Below are 19,385 nucleotides of genomic sequence, written 5' to 3'. Positions count from 1 at the left end.
ATTGCTGGATCATTTGGTAGTTCTATTTTTAGTTTTTTGAGGAACCTCCATATAGTTTTCCATAGCGATTGTACCATTTTACATTCCCACCAACAGTAGAAGAGGGTTTCCTTTTCTCCACACCCTCTCCAGCATTTATTTTTTGTAGACTTTTTGATGATGGACTTTCTAGTTGGTATAAGATGGTAGTTTTGATTTCGCACTTTGAGTTTTAAAGAGACTGTTTGTGTCACGGGAGGTGAGGAGTGTGGCCAAGATTGGGGTGGGGTGGTGTAGGGAAGATCCAGAAAGGTAATGGATGGCTAAACAATTTTAAAATGTATGGTCAATTCCAGGAAAAAAACACGCTATGTACATACTTCCTTTTAATAACTAAGATCCCCATTTCTGTTGCCTTTATATTGTTAGTCATACATGTCAACTTTTCAAGAAGATAGGATTATTCCCTTAGAGTCCCCAAATTATTTGAAAACATGCATCTTATTCTTCTCACCACAGAGCACAGGATTTTAATCAGCAAATAGTTCATTTGATTTCTCTTCACATGCACTTCTACAGTTAACTATAAAAGAGGCTAAGCTTACAGGGTAAAGAGAGACAGTTTAGTAACATGCACAGGACCTCAGCATTTTGAAAGAGTGTCTTGTTTGGAACGAGGCAATGGGGTTGTGGGACTCTGAAAAGCACTCCAGTGGTGACACCTTTGAGCAGATGTCCGTCAAGGCTGCAAAAGAAACAATGACAGATCAAGAGCTTTCATTCAAGGCCCTTTGTTCTTGCAGCTGTGTTGGTTGATAAAGAAATAGATATATGAAAATAAATGTATAAAAGCCACCCTTGCCCTAAAAGAGTTAACAGACTAGTTTAACTTACAAATCTATCTGCACATCTTTAAGTATGGGGGAGAGGAATCCTACTCATTCTACAAATGGAATTGACAATATCTCGTGATGAATTACAGAAATAAGAGAGGTAATGTCAATGCTGGATGATTAATTACCAATATTTTTCATCATAAATCAACTTAAATCACTTTTGTGATTTATTTTATTTTATTTTTTTTTTTTTGTCTTTTGTCTTTTTAGGGCCGCACCCGTGGCATATGGAAGTTCCCAGGCTAGGGGTCAAATCTGAGCTGCAGCTGCCAGCCACGGCCACAGCCACAGCAACGCAGGATCCAACCCACATCAGTGATTCACACCACAGCTTGCGGCAATGCCAGATCCTTAACCCGCTGAGCAAGGCCAGGGATTGAACTGGCATCCTCATGGATACTAGTTGTATTTGTTACCACTGAGCCGTGACAGGAACTCCAGAATGTCCTATTGATTGTGAATATTTGGGAGTGTTATTTCAAGGTACATTGTGCATTACTCTGAGTCAATAGGGGGAGCTCTCACATAGCTTTTTTGAATGTATCCCACAAATAACAGAAATTACAGGATCTTAATTTCAAAGTCCGGGTGGATTATTTAATTACCATCAGGTATTTATACACCAGAGGACTACACCAGTATTAAGGTGGGCCATCTACTCAGCTGTGCCTCTTTAACTTGGAGAGCTTTTTAATCATCCTTCAAAGCACACATTTGTTAGTCTGTTTAAGCCATTTCAGAAGTTGTTTTGTTTTCTATTTGTCTTCTGGACTCTAGCTCCAGATGAAGTTATGGTCTACTTTTGATTTGTATTCAAACCTCTGAGAGTTAAAGGCAGCAGGAAAGGCTTATGGAAATTAAAAAGCAAGAAACAATTTTGTTAGGTCTGTGCTTCTGTGGGTTGAAGCCCACAACCTGACATGTTATACTTAAATTATTATTATTATTCAATTATATATTTCAGGGATTGGCATCTTTGTTCTTTGGTTTTTTACTTTGTGTGCTATATATCATTTACTACCCTAATTCAAGGAATATAAAGGCAGTTCATCTTTGAATCTTTAGGATGTTTGTTTTCTTTAATTGAAACAGACCTCTTTTATGTTAATTAGAATATGAAACATGGGTTGTGAACAATTAGCTTTCACGTGAACTTATAACATTCAGGTAAAATGAAAATGAGACAACACAGTTTTAATAGATATTTCTTCAATAAAGTTGTGGTTTATTTTTAGGATGGAATTTTATTGCTTACTGTGATTTATACCTACTTTATCTAAAGGCTCATGGTGGCCAACAAATAACGGCTCATATTTTTTGGCCATTTTTCCTTGAAAACATAACTACATTTTAAAATATGGAAAAGTAATTTATAAGGGAAATGAAAAAAGCTTACATGGAAGATTACATAAAATACATCTGTCTTTTCAAGCCATTGAGATATATAAACAACTCGTTAAAACCTTAAAATGCCAAGAGGAAGGACAAAAGATTCTTTTATTGCAATGAACTTCTGCAAATGTGTCTTTTTTAAAAAACTTTAAAGAAGTAAGATTTTACTTCACATCTTAAAAAGATCTTGATTAAATATACGTGAGCATTTATTTTTTGAAAATAGTATCACTTGAAGGTTTGTTTTCAAAGGAATCAGTGATAAAGTAAAAACAGGAAAAATAAACATGTTTGGCAGCCAAAAATCGTGCTTTTTTGTTTTTTTGGTTTTTTTTTAGCGAAAGTATAGCCTTTTGTTTTTGACTGCAAAGGTTTTTCTCTTTATGTCAAATGAAATTTTAAGATCACCTATGAGTTTGGAACCAAATCCTTTACTGCCAAATCTGATTCCAATCCTTAAAATCTGTTTTTGTAATACTGCCAGCAACGCACTAACTTTAAATAGGTAGCCAGACATATTGGCAAAAATGTACATGGTTAATCAAATAAAACTATGTAGCAGTTTGGGAACAATCAATCACCTTTCAGAATCTTTTAAGTATGAAGCTGCTGTGAAGACATCAGGACTCACAGTGAAATACTGCAATCAAACAGCATCAGCAGCTGCTTTTAAATTCATCTTCTTTTTTGTTTTCAAGTTTTCATAGACCTGCCTCTTAACTATGAATTTTATAAGTTTTTGAAAGAAGAAAACCTGGCAGGCCTACTACTTCCAACTAACAAAGAAACTAGAACTGGTAATACAGTTGGAAGCTGAACACGCTGCAAGGACTGCCAAGCTCAACTTATCTGGTTAACTCAGTCATATGGATTGCACTTCAAATGCCTTCTGATGACTGACACTATTTCACTGAAAAAGAGCATACGTATGAAGAGACTTAAATGCTTTATTTTGCTTGATAACTTGATGCTGATTCTTGTCAAATAAGAGATAGCATTACCTGAAAACAAATCCTGATACTCAAACATTACCACTTCACCCTCTACAAACTGTATTTCTGTTTTGTGACAGGAGTATGGCTGTCCTTTATTTATGCCAACGCCAATGCCAACGCCGCAAGAACGCCATTTTATTTTGTTTTAGTGGTTTTGAATCAGAAACCAAAATTGCCTTTTACAAATGAATTACCTATGAAACAATTCCGAGCCCTGCGGTTAAATTAGAATGTGTTATGGCTTTTATTGTTATGCGTTCTTTTTGGTAATCATAAATGTAATTAATTGTAATTTTCAGATTTGAAATGCTCATGAACAATTTGGCTCTCCAAACCCAAATGTGGGTTCGGACCAAAGAGTAAAACTTAATTTCTAAACACTTAAAAAAAAAAGAGTCTCCTTTCTTTTTAGGTCTAAGGTCCTTTTTGCGGGATCTCAGTCATGCTGTTAATATTCGCTCCTAACATACTGTTTCTGTATGAGATTTCTTTGCGTGTATGTGTGTGTGGTGGGTTCCCATTTTACTAAACAGTCTTAGTATGTTTTTATTCTCATAAGTGTTATCGAATATCCCCAGGTTTGTTCAGAGACAAATCTGAGAATTATTTCTGAAGGAGAGATGAATATATCTTTGGAAAACAAATGGTTTACAGGGTAAAGTTTGTTGTTGAGCCATGTTCATAAAAGCATCTCAGTGTTAAATGTAGATAACGCTGAATTCAGAGCCGGAGAAAGAACTTTTTGGGAAATAGCTGATATATAATTTACACATAAATATACCTGGATATTGAGTTCTCTTTGTTTTCTTTAATAAGAGCATCACCCATATGGAAGTCAAAGAGTAAGTTAATAACATAAATACAGGCAAGAAAAACAAGAAAAAGACTCAACCCCTGGCTCACCCAAACCTATGTGCTACCCACCCCGGCTGCCCTTAACTCTTTTGTAATCTCAAAGGCCCAGGAAAGAAGATGTATCTGCGCAGCTCTGAACACATCACTCTCTCTTCTCAACCCTGCCACAGCTTCCACATTCTGTCTAGGTCTCTTCTGCAAGCTCTCATTCTCCTATTCGTATCATTCCACCTGCAAATTTTATTTGTTTGATGTGTTTATCTTTTTTCCAACTAAATTTTAGTCTTTTTTTCTTTTGCTTTTTTTTAGGGCATCACCTGTGGCATATGGAAGTTCCTAGGTGAAGAGGTCTAATTGGAGCGACAGCTACCAGCCTAGGCCAGAGCCACAACCAGTAATGCCAGATCCGAGCCGTGTCTGTGACCTACACCACAGGGGTACACCTGAGTGGGGTCCAGGATGGAACCCATGTTCTCACAGATGCTAGTCACAGATACTACTCACTTTTTACTGCTGAGCCACAGCAGGAACTCCCCTAAATTGTACTCATGAAGATAGAATTGACTTATTATCTTTCTACCCTCAAGGTTTCATAAAGTGCTTGTCTAAAAGTCAAGAACAGAGACTACACAGTTAAACTCCACTTTTTATCTAAAGGTCTCTGCACCCACCAGGGCAGGCAGAGAAGCAGTTATGGTTGGTTCTAAAAAGGTATATGAAGAGAAAGTAGGAATTGTAAAGGAAAGACAGCGTGGTTATTCTAGGATCACACACTGGAGGTTCAGGAAGGAAACGGTAACTGAGTCACACACAAGGCTGTGCAAGGCCCCATTCTGCAAGCCACCCAGGGTTCAGCCCCTGGCAGTTCTTACTATGAGGGAATTAGGTGCACTATTGTCAGAGCTGAAGACTTTTTGAGTCATTGAAAATTAAAAAAAAAATTTTAATGAAAAATACCTTCATTTTAAAATTGTGACTCAATATTTTTTAAAACCCTCCATGAGCCAAGAAAATATGTGAACAAGCCATAGATGGCATATGGGCCACCGATGTGACCTTTTAGTAGAAAAAAAGATGTTATAAACATCTTCCTTGAATTAAGACAGCAATGAAAGTAATCAAAAAGCTTCCTACCAAATTGGAAAACATATTTACCTGTATGTTTTTTCTTCACATTTCTTTATACTTAACTTTATACTCAAGCTTATATATAAACTTATAGTTTATATTTACACTTTTATTTAAATGGATATGTATGCTTATTTACATTTGTATTTGTATATATATGGCAGATGTGGCAGGTCAGGGCTTAGTATGAGGAAATATGAGGTCAGGTTAGTCCTGGATGGCCACAAGACAGCCCAATTGTAAAAATGCCGACCTTATTACCTGGGTTTGAATCCAAGTTTTCAGGCAGCTTGTTTTTCTGACCTTTAAAACCACCTCTGAATCTCTGATAAACACAGAACTAAGCTGAGAAGAAAAGGTATTTACAACACCACCTTTGGATAACTTTAAAGCTGCTCAAGTATTTTTGCAGGGACAGGAGGGGATGGAATGCTGGGAAAATCACAGAGCTGGAAACAAAGCTGACTGGTTTTATCTCAACTTTTTATATCCAACTGAAGCACACTTCACCTGTGAATAGTGATTATTCAGTTTCTTTCAAGGGAGCGGGCCTGTAATTCCTGAATGCTGCAGGTGTGAACCCCTAAAACGCCTTTCTCTGAGTGAAAGAACGTTAATCATTACTCATGGGTGAGATAGTCCATTTATTCCACAGCAGAGAAAGAATTCCTTTTTTTAATCTTCTTAAAACATGAGACGTTCCATTTTAATAAGTTTCACAACAACAAAAGATTCCCTCTTAGAATTATGTTTATTAGGGTTGTGCTTTTCTCATGCTTACTTTTTAAATACTTGAATTTGCGTCGTTACTAAAATGTTGGTAGGAATCTGTGGTTTAAAACAGCCATTAATTATTCAGTAAAATTTCCAAAAATATTGGTTCCTCTAGACCAGTATTTATATCTGCAAATATAGCGTAAATCCCATTGAACTGAACTTCAAGGGAGTGGTTGCATTGGATATTGTTTGTATCAAATGTTTCTAGAGATAAGCGAGTCATTGGGTGAAGCCTTAACACCTTTTGATTGTGTGGAGATTTTAACTTGTAAAAATCAACTGACAGTATACATTCATAAATATTATATTACCTAATATGATTTTAGCTACTATTCCTCACTTCATAAATTTCACCCTTTGTCTAGACATTTTTTTCAAATAAATTATTTTGAAATATATACTTCTTTACATAGGTATGGTTAGTCTCTTATTTTATTTTATTTTATTTTATTTTGTGTCTTTTGTCTATTTTAGGGCTGCACTGGTGGCATATGGAGGTTCCCAAGCTTGGGGTCAAATTGGAGCTGTAGCTGCTCGCCTACACCAGAGCCACAGCAACACCACATCTGAGACCTACACCACAGCTCACGGCAATGCTGGATCCTTAACCCAGTGAGGGAGGCCAGGGATCAAACCCACAACCTCATGGTTTCTAGACAGATTCCTTTCTGTCGTGCCAAGATGGGAATTCCCAGGTATGGTTAGTCTTTACCTTTTTTTTTTTTTCTTTTTTCAAGCACATGTTATAAATTCTTATAGTTCTTATGGATGTCAGATTGATGCTGAAGAAAATTCAGATAAAATCATTTTTCATTTGCCTTCAGCACTTATTATGCAAATGAAAGACCCCTTTACTGTCTAACCAGATTATGTTCAGAATATATGCTGAGTAATCAAAAATGGTTCATTCCTTCTTATTGAGGTACAGGTTATATATATGAAATAATAAAGTGACAAAAAGAATATATATATGTGTATGCCTGGGTCACTTTTCTGTACAGCGGAAATTGACAGAGCATTGTAAATCAACTATAATGGAAAAGGTAAAAATCTTAAAAAAGAGAGAAATCTTCATGTCAAATAGCCAATAAGTGCATAAAATTATGAAAGCTGTTGGAAGAGAAGCTGTAAATATTAACAAATGTAACAACCAAATGGATACTTTATTCACCTGAATAAGTTTGTCCATTTATGTAGCAAAACCGAAACCTAAAGTGGAGACTAAAGCTATATCCAGGTCTCATTAATGTTTTACTCTTTTTAAAGAAACAAAGAAACAAAAATACTACAAACCTAAATTTGGACAGAAGGTGATGATTTAGAGTTTATGCTCCTCCTGAAAGAGTGAAACAAGATTTGTTCTCCAGTTTAAATCTGGAGAGATTTTATCTTGGAATTAGTCTCAATAAATAGGAAGCTCATCTAGATTTTTTTTTTAACTTTATTTGGGAAATTTCTCCCAATACTAGCTAACATGCAATCGAAAAATTGGACAAGTTAGTGGAAGATGATCAATTCATTGGAGGGGAGGATGGGAAATTTAGCTACCACCAACTCAGCTCAGCATTTATTTTTCATTCATTGGAAAGAGTTGAAGCTCAGTGTGTTCTACCATGTGCTGGAGTAGGCAGTCATTTACTATCCAAGGGGGAACTGACCTCCCATATTTTATCAAGCATCTGAATGAAGAATTACAAGGCAGTCCTTACGGCTATGCCTGGCACAAGGACCTAACGCCAGAAACAACTCATAAATAATAAACTATCAGCCAATCATTCCACGATGTATTTTTATTTGTTAAGAAAATATGCCCATTAAAATTCAGAGAGAATTGAACCATATTCTCCAAAGGCAAAGACACTTCAGACCGACACATTCATTGATGCTACGGTAAATATAATAGCTTCAAGACCCATCTTAGCTGACCTCTGACTTCTCATATTGCGGTGGTTTCTTGTTGGCCTGAGTGGACTGGGATGGTTTCTTTCCTAGCTATGGGGTGCAGCTTCTTCAAGCCATTTTTGGTGACAGGGAACATGTTTACTGCCTTTCTCTAGCTCACTCTCCTTGGCCCTGTGAAGTGAATCTATTTTTAGGTCCTGCCTATTCTTCAGACTGTGTCAGCCTTGGCCTCTGTGAAGACCACTGTCCAGTATTCAGAACTATTGGTGCACCCCACCAGGGGATCTGAGGTACGCTTTTCCACCCACTGAGAAATCTACTTCTCATTAAAAAGCAAATTCTAGAAGGGAAAAGTTTTTTCACCCTTACGTCTTGCCAAGCTTCATGGCATCCCAACACCAATGAACTGGATTGTTGAATTTAAACACTTGGTCTGTTCTATTGCAGAATCACAGGAGAACCAGTGCTGAACAGCTTCCCCTGAAACTTTCTCAAAGTGAAGTAAAAATTGCTCTCAAATGCTAGTTATAAACGTGTAATCTGAACTCCAGCCACTCCACAGGGCTGCAGAAGAATTTACGACGTGCTAAATATTTCCTTTGTTCTTCCCAGTGGTAGCCTGCTGTAGCAATTAGAAAGCAACTGGCTCTGTAAACTGCTAGAGTCTTCTAAAGAATTGTTGATAACTGTTCAACAGGCTCCATGAACAGGATTGTCTTATTGTGCAGAATCTTGACTTTTTAATTTCCTTTCAAGGTTGTGTTTTCTGAAATCTTTCCGAAGGTTTGCTTCCTTCTTCCCTGGTGCCTTTCCATTGCCCCTTTACAAGAAGGGAGGAGAGGTCAAGATGACACGACGGCTATAAGCCAAAGGAAGTCCAGGTTCTCAGACTCCTGACACCGCAGTCCTTTTAAAAGCCATATAAAGGTCCTTTGTGTTGCTATCAAAAACACCTCTGACCTCCTCTTTCTCATTTTCATAGAAACTGACAGCCCAGTCCCATCCTTCATAAAAAGGCAAAAAAAAAATCTGCCAATACCATCCTTCTTCAGAAGCCAGACACCATTAATCATCAGCAGGAGGCAGTATGGCTTCAATTAGCTACATAGTATACAATAAATTCTCAGTTATTCAGTGTGTGTGTGTGTGTGTGTGTGTGTGTGTGGTGGTGCCGGTGGTGGTCTTGGTGTTGGACGCTGTCCTAAAAGCTTTACATGTATTCATTCTATGAGGATGGTACTATCATTATTCCCATTTCAGAAGTGAAAAAAATTAAAGTACTGGGAAATGTAATGCATTGTTCCAATCATGTAGCTGGTTAGTGGCAGTGCCGGAAATGGTTCCAAAATGAAGGGTTCTCGTCGAGAGCGAATATTTTTAGAGGCAGTTTGGCAACATCTTCATGCAGGGCTGGGTTGTAGCATCTTACACTCAGTTGTTGTGTGACTCCAGACAAGTTACTGAGCCGCTCTGTGCTTGATTCACCAGTTGTAAAATGGGATAATAATAGGACCTACATCACTGGGATTTTGTGAAGATTAAATGAGTTAATATATATGAAGCACTTAGAACATTGCCAGGTATATTGCATGCACAATGTAGATGTTACTTTTGGTGATCCGCAGTAATCATTTTAAGAATAAACCTTATGGAATAGGGGGAAATTACCTACATTCTTACCTTTAGTCTTTATTTTATACCACACACAGAGCTAGCTGCAAAAGATGGGGGATCAATTAGACACTGGATCTGACCTGACATATCCCATCGTTTCATGAAGGAAAAACTAGGTACACAAATTATAAGCAAGTACAACACATGTGATAACACATATGGATGTTAAAAATTTTTAAAAGGTGGGCTCATGATGGCAGGATTGTGAACGCCACCATTCAAAAGGGGCATAGTATCTTTAGGAAAGATTTCCTAAAATGTGCTAGGTATTATCCCATGTATGAGAACATGATTAAAACATTTGAAGGGTTAAGAATCAAAGGAAGAGTAGGAATTACTCATCAGTGAGATAGAGAAATCCCAGAAGTGGGAACGGCATAGGCAAAGTGGGGGGAAAGATACGGCAGATCTAGGGAACAGCTTGGTTACAGTGTGTGTCTGTGGGGGGGGGGGGGTGAGCGAGTACAGATATAGAACAAAAAGGGAAGGAGGTGACGAGACCTTCAGAGGCTAAGTCACACACAGCTGTCAGATGATTCTTGCTAAAGGGCAATTCTTTTATTTTTCTTTTATTTTTTTGTCTTTTGTCTTTTTAGGGCCACATCTGTGGCATATGGAGGTAGGCTAGTGGTCAAATCAGAGCTACAGCTGCCGGCCACAGCCACAGCCACAGCAGGATCCAAGCCATGTCTGTGACCTACACCACAGCTCATGACAATGCCGGATCCTTAACCCACTGAGCGAGGCCAGGAATCGAACCCTCAACCTCATGATTACTATTTGGGTTCATTAACCACTGAGCCATGACGGGAACTCCCTAAAGGGCAATTCTGATCAAGACCCTTTCCTGTGACATAGCTGCCAATATTTCCCCACTGTTAAAAGTTGAATTGTACCCCTCCAAAATTCATGTGTTCAACACCTAACCCCCAGTACCTCAGAATGTGGTACTTATTATTCCTTATTTGGAAATAGGTTTATTGTAAGTGTAATTAGTGAAGTTAGGATGAGGTCATAATGGAGTAGATTGAGACATTAATCTAATATGACTGTGTCCTTATACAAAGGGAAAATTTGGACACATACGCAGACACATTCCAGGAGTATTCCGTGTACACATGCAGGCAGAGGTTGAGGTGCTGTATCTACAAGTCAAAGAAAGCCAAAGATGGCCAGTAAACCACAGAAGCTATGAAAGGGGTAGAACAAGTTCCTTCAGAAGGAATCATCACTGTTAATACCTAGATCTTGGACTTCCAGCATCCAGAACTGTGAGACAATACCTGTGTGTTATTTAAGTCACCCAGTTTGTGTACTTGTGTAATGGCAGACCTACCAAACTAATACATCCACTGGGAGAAGATAGACTGCATTTCTAATTTTTTTCCTGAGTCTCCTAAAATAATTGGTAAGGGTAGTAGGAATTAATAGGTAACAGGATTTCATCTACCTTAGCTCCCTTTCTACAATTCTGAACAGATATGCCTTCCTTCCTAATTGATGCCCTACAGTGCTCACTATCCTTAAACCATACTCCTCATTCTCTGACACCCTTGCATTTTTCTTAATCTGTTCTTACAGCTAGAGTATCCTTTCTGTGCCCCATAATTATGCCTCAGATTTCTACTCATTCTCAAACCCCCATCTGAGGTACCACTTCTTCCACAAAGCATTTCTTTGAACCTTGCTCTCAATTCTATGTTAGGTACCTGAAAACCATTGTTTTAGGCATTTTTCTTTTTCTGTTTTTCTTTTTTTTTTTTTTTTTAGTTTTCTAGTTACTTAAAGTAGAAGAGTGAATTCAATCTGGGTGACTCTACAAAAACCACAAAGTATCTACAAGATAGATATACATGAACATTGGTTGGAAGGTATTGTCAATGGAATAGTGACTAAGCTAGATGAAGTTGCTTTTAAAAATAAATACCTGGTAATATTTATTGCTTTTTAATCTTTTACTTTTTTTTTTCATCATGGAAAGGCTCTTTGAAATAAAGTTTGGGTGAAAGATTTATAAGAAGTGTGTATATATAGCACTTTAGAATCAGGCACATCTATTTTCTAATCTTGAGACTACTCTTGCAAGTGACATAACTTATGGCTACTGACTTAATCCTTCTGAGCCTCCCTTCTTCAGATGTAAAACAGAAGCTAACACAATAACCCCACATGGCTATTATGAGGATTAAATGTCCATCACTTCTCTGCCGCTTTTATGGTGAAGTTTTATTCTGAGATTCATGCAACATGATAGATCAAGAATTACATGTAGCATTGAGACCTATGTCTAGATACTTACATTGCAACACAACAAAATAGGAGGAAAAAGTATGTATACGTGTATGCGTAACCTGGTCCCCATGCTGTATAGCAGAAAAAATAAATAAATAAAATAAAAAAATATAAAAAATTAAAATGTCTACCCCCCCAAAAAAAATTACATGTGAAGTTCTTAGTGGAGTCTCCCCACTAACAGGTACCCAATGAGTTTCTTTCCACTTTCTCTCTCCTCCATGAAACAGGAAATGTGTTCACTGGGAATGCAAAGAGAATTGAAAGTCTAATTTCTACAATCTCTCGAATTTGAGGTATTTTCCCAGGCACTGCTTTGCTCAAATGAATAGACAGATAACTCGGTTCAACTACTTCACAAGTCTGCATCCTGAATCTGAGACTCTAAAAATATAATGATGAATTAGCCCATTTTTCATTTTGACAGGCTTTCTTCATATTCTTCCCAAATTCTCCTTCTAGACATCTAGCATATGACTCTGCTTATGGTTGAGCCCACATTTCTTATACCTTTTCCCCCTATTTGGCTGTTTTCTCCAGTTCTAATACCCCTCACATAGCTTCCCCAAAGTTTTATTTGTGACCCCTGTGCAATATGATAAAATTTACCATATATTCACTTTAGCTCTGCCTTTGAAATTCTTGCTGATACCATTTAACCACTTTTTATCAGAGTTTATTCCTCAATGTTTCAGTGCTTTCACCATGACCGCACTATCATGGCAGTCTCAGCATCTTCTCATGTTCTGTTTGTAGGTTTTCCAATTACCAAGTCCTGATGATCATTCCTATACAAGAACTCACTCTTAGAACATGCATGTAAAAAAGAAGCAGTTTATGGTGAAGTGGAAAGATCATAGAAGGTGCTGACCCAAAATCCAAGTTCAAATCCATGTTTGCAGCACATTGTGACTTAGAGTGAATTCCCTAAACTCTCTGGGCTTCAGTTTACTCATCTGACAAATAAGGGCAATAACATCAAAGTCACAGAATTGTAAAAATTAAAACTAGACAAGCTGTGAAAGACTTAGAGTGATCGGCGTACAGAAGACACTCAATGACTGTTAGCTTACTTCTGTACCGTATATTTCTAAATCCCAAGCCTCATGCTTGGACTTGGGTAAAAACTTTCTGATATTTTCATCACTTTTAAGCTCCACTTTTATTACCAGGGAATATTCATCCTAAACAAGGTTGTTAACCAGAAAATGAGAGATGTAAGAATTATTACATATGTTTATCAGTTAAGATGTATTTGGTAGTAAATAAAACTTTTCAAAACAATATGTGGAAATCAAACCATCATGCTGTATGTCTTAAACTTAGGCTATTATGTATATCAATCATTTATCAACAAAACTGGGGGGGCATATTCAAACTTAAACAGCAAAGAAATGAATCAGTTCATATAAGAAAACATCTAGAAGTAGTTCACGCTTCTGGAACGGTTAATTCTGTGGGTTCTTTCTATATCTCTTTACCTTCAACAACCATGTTGGTGTCATCCAAAGACAGCTCCCCTTGTGTCAGATGCTTCTTCTTTCTTCTTATCCAACAAGAAAGAGAAATTGGTTCCTTATACCTAAATATTTCCTCTCATTGTCCAGAATTGGATTGTAAGCCCTATCCTTAAGGCAACCATGGACAAGAAATAATAGGTTACATTTAGCCAGATTAAACCACTCCTGGAATAAAAGATAATTTCTCATACTGTATTGTGGCTATTCAGAGGAGAAAAGGTGGAAGAGATATTGAGAGTCAGTTGAGAGACTATAAAAGTAATTATGGAGTGAATATCAGTTATTGTCAATGGACGACTTCATATTTCTTGGAACTATACTGCTGCTCAAAGCAGATCTAATAGGGGAGTTCCCATCATGGCTCATTGGTTAACGAATCCGACTAGGAACCATGAGGTTGCGGGTTCGATCCCTGGCCTTAATCAGTGGGTTAAGGATCCGACGTTGCCCTGAGCTGTGGTGTAGCTTGCAGACGCGCCTCAGATCCTGTGTTGCTGTGGCTCTGGCGTAGGCCGGCGGCTACAGCTCCAATTAGACCCCTAGCCTGGGAACCTCCATATGCTGCAAGTGTGGCCCTAGAAAAGGCAAAAAGACAAAAAAAAAAAAGTCTAATAAATAATTGTTGAATAAATTCCCTGTCAAACCCCTCTAATTATGGGCTTATAATCTTCCTCCCTATTAAAGCACACCTTCTTCTCAATGTCTAACTTCTGTTTTTCCCCATTAGAGACAAATATGGACCTTTGATCAGGGTTTGTGAATCTTCCATGCTTAGTTTTTGTTCATTTCCAAAATCAGAGTGATTTTCTTCTCCTCCTGTCTCCCTGAAGTCTTCCAAGGTCAAACGCCTCCAATTCTAGTCACAGAATCCCAACAAATCCTCAGCATTCTGGCACATTTCCTTTAATTTTGGAATATGCACAGATATACATCAACCTTCCTTTCCTGTTCAATCAATAATAAGCCCTGGAGAACGCTGTCTAATCTAGGTGATACAGGTTCTATGGAGGATACAGTGTAAGGTAGGAAATGGCAAGATAGGAATGTTTGTGTGGCAGAGAAATTATTGAGATAAAATAAATCATATGATTAATAAGGCAAATGCTTTTGCTTTTAACGTCACATATATGGAGTCTCAAACTCTAGGCCATACCAAATAGACATGGGTAACTTGCCTAGCCTTCAGATTCTCTTATTCCCTTTCCAAAGATCCTGATTCAGGACTGAGGTCATGCTGAAAAATCTGCATTTTTATCAGACATCCCAAAAGAATCCCATAAAAATTGAATAAAATAAACAACATTTCACTGAATGGGCAGCATTCGACAAATTTCTTCTCCTTGCATCAATACAAGAATAAGGAAGTAAGGCTTCATGGCCAATACTCAGTGCTAAGGAGTGAATGACTATCCCTGGCTCCAGGAATAACAGCTAATTAAAATTACCGGAGTATTAAAAATATGTAAAGGTAGGTTTGGACAGGTGAGGAGAGAGGCAAGGAGAGAAAATATCAGTTGGAAGATTGAGTTTGATTGTGAAGGGCCTTGAATGCTATGCTAAAAGTTTCGGATTCTTCTGAAATCAGTAGGACATCTTGGAAGGTTTTGAGCAGGGAATAACACTGTATAATTTGTGTTGTAGACAGCTGACTTTGTCCAAACGTGATGAATTGACCAGAAAGGAGAAACTGGAGGCAGAGGCAAACCCACGTGATCAAAACCACAAGTGGTTTCTTTAGGCCACAGGGACAGGTGAGGCCTCTGGGGCTGGAAGGCCACGGGACCATGAATCAACAGAAGGCAAAGTGATTCATCTCCATGAGGCAAGTGACCACGAGTGGCTGCTCAGTCCTGAAAGTAAGTTTCTCAGAGCCGAGACACTCTGTGTCAAGATCCAAAACGCAGAGGCAGCCCCCCACCCCAAATCTTTTTTCCTCCCACTTCGAAATAATGGTGGAAATTGAAGCTTAAACTTGCCAGCTTATAAGGAGCAGTTAACTATTTTACATTAACCATAGGTTTTTAGAGTAATTTTTTTTAAATGTTATTATGTTGAAAGAATGGCTGAGGCATATTGTTACATGAAGAGTTTAAATTAGAATAGAGACTCAATCTGGCAGCCTTGGGGTCAGGTGTGAGGAAAGCCCTGGTGTTCTATACTTAGAGTAGAGGAAATAGGTCACTGAGGGTGGCCAAGGAAACAGGCTTTCCCGAATAATGAAAACATTCTCTGCCTTTGCTACATATCTCCACTGACGTTTCTCTTTTATCATCTTTCCAAGGAGTCCACTTGCTGGACAAAATGCTAGGTGGTAAAATTGGAGGCACTGGAGTTAGTTCTTTCCTTTGGAGAGGGACCAAGGAATGAGGAAAATTGATTCCATGCCCAGAAAGAAGTCAAGTTGAAGAGCCAAAAGCGATCAGGAAGACAGAGAATATTAAATGGAAAATTAGCTAATTTTCCTAGCCTCTTAAATGCTAAAGACACTCTTAAAATCTGTATAACTCAAACTGGTGTCAGCTATTCCCTAATCCTCTTCTCGGAGCTTCCATCCACAACTCCTGCCCCCTCCCCCCCCATTTCAGTCTTAGCCCAGCCCTAGCCTTCCTTACATAGGCAATTCCACTAACATCAACATGAGCCAGAAGCTGTAGATTTTACATTAAGATGTAGCTAAGAGAGAATTTCATTATAAAACCAGCAAGCATCATTTGAAATGTTTTCTTTAGACACTTCCACAATGTCTCTATTCACTGAACTGCCTAGGAAGATACCCCTCTCTCCCCTTCTCTAGAGCTGCAGCTCAGTCTCCCTCCCTTCCCAGCCCTCTCCCCCTTCCCCTCCCCTCCTTTTCCTTCCTTTCTTCTTCCCTCTCTTCAGGCAAGTAGAGCAAGACTGCTCAAGCTCACAACCTGCCAGTCACTCCTGGCTCTTAGCAAAGCAAATGGTCCCAAATTTAAAAAGAGAGAATAGGGGTTTTGTTTTTTCCTGTTATTATATTTGCATAACTCGATTGTTTTACCTACTTTCCCTTTATTTTTGACATCAAGGGAAAAACATTAGAAGATAGCTAAGGAGGGGGTGGCGGCAGGGTTTTCAAAGTTACATCTGCTGCAAATTGTGGAGCCAAGGGGAGCCTCAGGATTTCTTTCTAAGCGTTGCTCAGCGAGTTTACTCAGTGCTGGCCACTGAGTCGAGTGCTAGCATCTCTGTACTCAAGAAAGTGCCTGTACAGCAATGAAGCCCAGCCCGGCATCCATATATCTCATATTCTGAACTTTGATGTTTCAATTGTTTCACAGGGGGTCCTCAGGCAACTTTTCCCCACGGTCTTAACAACTGTCATGTGAATATATTACCTTTAAAAATTGTTGAAAAGATGATAAATGGGGAGAATTTTTCTCAGGGGTTGTACCACTCTTTCGGCTCCCCACCAGCCACAGTTCTGACTGCATCCTCATCATGGGAGAAAGGGAGTATGTAGTTCAGACCTCACCTGGTCCTAGAACTAATTTTTCAGGCCACAAAGTAAAGAATAATCTATCAAGTAGACTTTTACTTAAAGTTTGAGCAATAAACTTCTTGCAACCATAGAATCCAAAATGGAATCGGAAGTAATAAAGTAGCAGGGCCAGGTACAGAATTTGTGGGACCCAGTGCGAAATGAAAATGGGGGAGGGGCACTTATTCACAAGGCAAGAAAAAGTGCTGTTTTGGAAAAAGTTAAGTCTAGTATATTGACAGGAAAGGGTATTTTGTGATTTTTTGGAGTGTATGCTGTGTTAGGAATCACTCATTGATATAGGTCATGAAGAACCCAGAAGATTTAAAGTAGAAAATGGAATTGAAAAAATAGGAAATGTTTCATTTTAGGCAAGTCTTTCTGGTATGTAGCATAGACTTACACTGGAGGAATATGGCATAAATCACGGCGACTAGTTAAAAGGAAACCATTCTACAGCCCTTGTAAAATGGCAGTTGCCCAAGACTCTAGTATTGAATGACTCTGTGATTCCTTGATTTCACTTATGTGGTAGGGATGGAGGAGTCAAGAATTGCTTAGTTGACAGCTTCAGGACTGAGGAAAAATATCTCCCAACTAGAAGTGGCTGAGGGCAGAAGGAGACAGAAGGTGTGTGACAGAAGGCAGGTAACTTTTCAGAGCTTGAGAGAAGAGGCTGTCTGAGCCCGTTGACTTGGTCTTCACAATATGTATTAGAAGCTGTGGCCCTTTGTAAGGTTACACAAACTTGGGGTGCTGTTGGAGCCCCTCCTATTAAAAAATGCTGGGAATCCCCTGGGATGTAAGTTTTCCAAGTGCAGCCCCTTTCTGCCCACTTCCTGATTGAGCCCTTCTACAGCATTTTCACATTGCTTCACAGTGGCTCAATCTAAGGATGTGAGAACGTAGGAAGAGAATGTCAGTGCCACTCCTTGCAAAATCTGAACCTGCTCTTGGTTCTTGAGAGCCTACTTTCCTGCTCAGACAACTGAATTAATGGAATTCTTTGTTCCATCCCATTTTAAAAAAGGCATGTTACTGGCTAGCAGAAGCTGTTCCATGTAAGTCCGGACTTTATCTGGGTGTTTTGATTTTAGGTTTTCTGTTTGGGTGATTCTTCATATCATGATACAGGAAATTCAGGGGGATTTCTTGGGACAGTTACCTGTATTTGGCTTGTGAATTAAAGTCACCTGTGGAAGACTGAGGGCACTGTTGGGCTCTTCTATCATACATTTGGATTCTAGGCAAGTTCATATAATTTGTCTCAAATAACAGTGCCAGGATAGGAAAACAAAACTGTGATGCTTAGTGTTTTCTTTTAGAATTCTTAATGTTTTCTTTTATGTCATTCTTTCTTTTTCTTCACATAGGGTAAAAACTGCTGGAGAAATATCATATGCCTGCTACCTCTTTTGGAAATCCCCATGTACAAATTCCAAGTTAATATTTTTTAAGTGAATAAATGAAAGTAAAAAAAAAGCTCTAAAAGTTAATGTGCTTTTTAATTCTACTTTTATACATATAATGAGTCCAAGCCTCTCTTCATAATTCCCGTTGTAGCTCAGCAGAAACTAATCAGACTAGAATCCATGAGGATGCAGGTTCGATCCCTGGCCTCACTCAGTGGGTTAAGGATCTGGTGTTGCCGTGAGCTGTGGTGTAGGTCACAGACACAGCTCAGATCTGGTGTTGCCTTGGCTGTGGCCTAGGCTGGCAGCTAGAGCTCCGATTAGACCCCTAGCCTGGGAACCTCCATATGCTGCAGGTGCTGCCCTAAAAAGACAAATAATAATAACTTGGAGACCTAAAAACACTTGCAAGAGTTATATTATGGAGTTAATGCAGTTAGAAAGACACAATGTTCTTTTTCTCCACAGGCTGATATTCTCAAATCTAGAAGTAGAGCTAGGATTTCAGCAAAATGAAATTTTATTATTTTATTATGTTATTTATGTTATTCACCCATTTGAATGGAGTAAAAAATGAAGTGCATCCACCCTTATGAACGTTTTTCCGATACCATGTCCCAAAGATACTCCAACTACAGATTGATATTAGAGACCGGATAGTATTCACATTTTTCCAGAGTCAATTCTACTCAAATATTTCAAATTTCAAAATTGCTTTCAAGTAAGTTATTCTTTCGACTATGGTATATATTGATTTATATATATCTGTTCTGTTCATTTCTACTGTACAGCAAATTGACCCAGTTATCCATACATATACAATATTTTTCTTATATTATTCTCCATCATGTTCTATCACAAGTGATTGGATATAGTTCCCTGGGCTATACAGCAGGATCTCATTTCTTATCCATTCTAAATGTAATACTTTGCATCTACCACCCACAAACTGTGGTCTATTTAAATCAGTATTTTTTGAAATCCTATTATCTTTAGTTGGCAAGTGATACTACAGTCAAATAAAGGTACAGTAGAGGACCTCACTTATTCCATTAGGCCAT

The sequence above is a fragment of the Phacochoerus africanus genome, chromosome 2 (assembly GCF_016906955.1).
Source record: "Phacochoerus africanus isolate WHEZ1 chromosome 2, ROS_Pafr_v1, whole genome shotgun sequence".
In the NCBI taxonomy this organism is placed as follows: Eukaryota; Metazoa; Chordata; class Mammalia; order Artiodactyla; family Suidae; genus Phacochoerus; species Phacochoerus africanus.
This window is presented reverse-complemented; position numbering follows the sequence as displayed.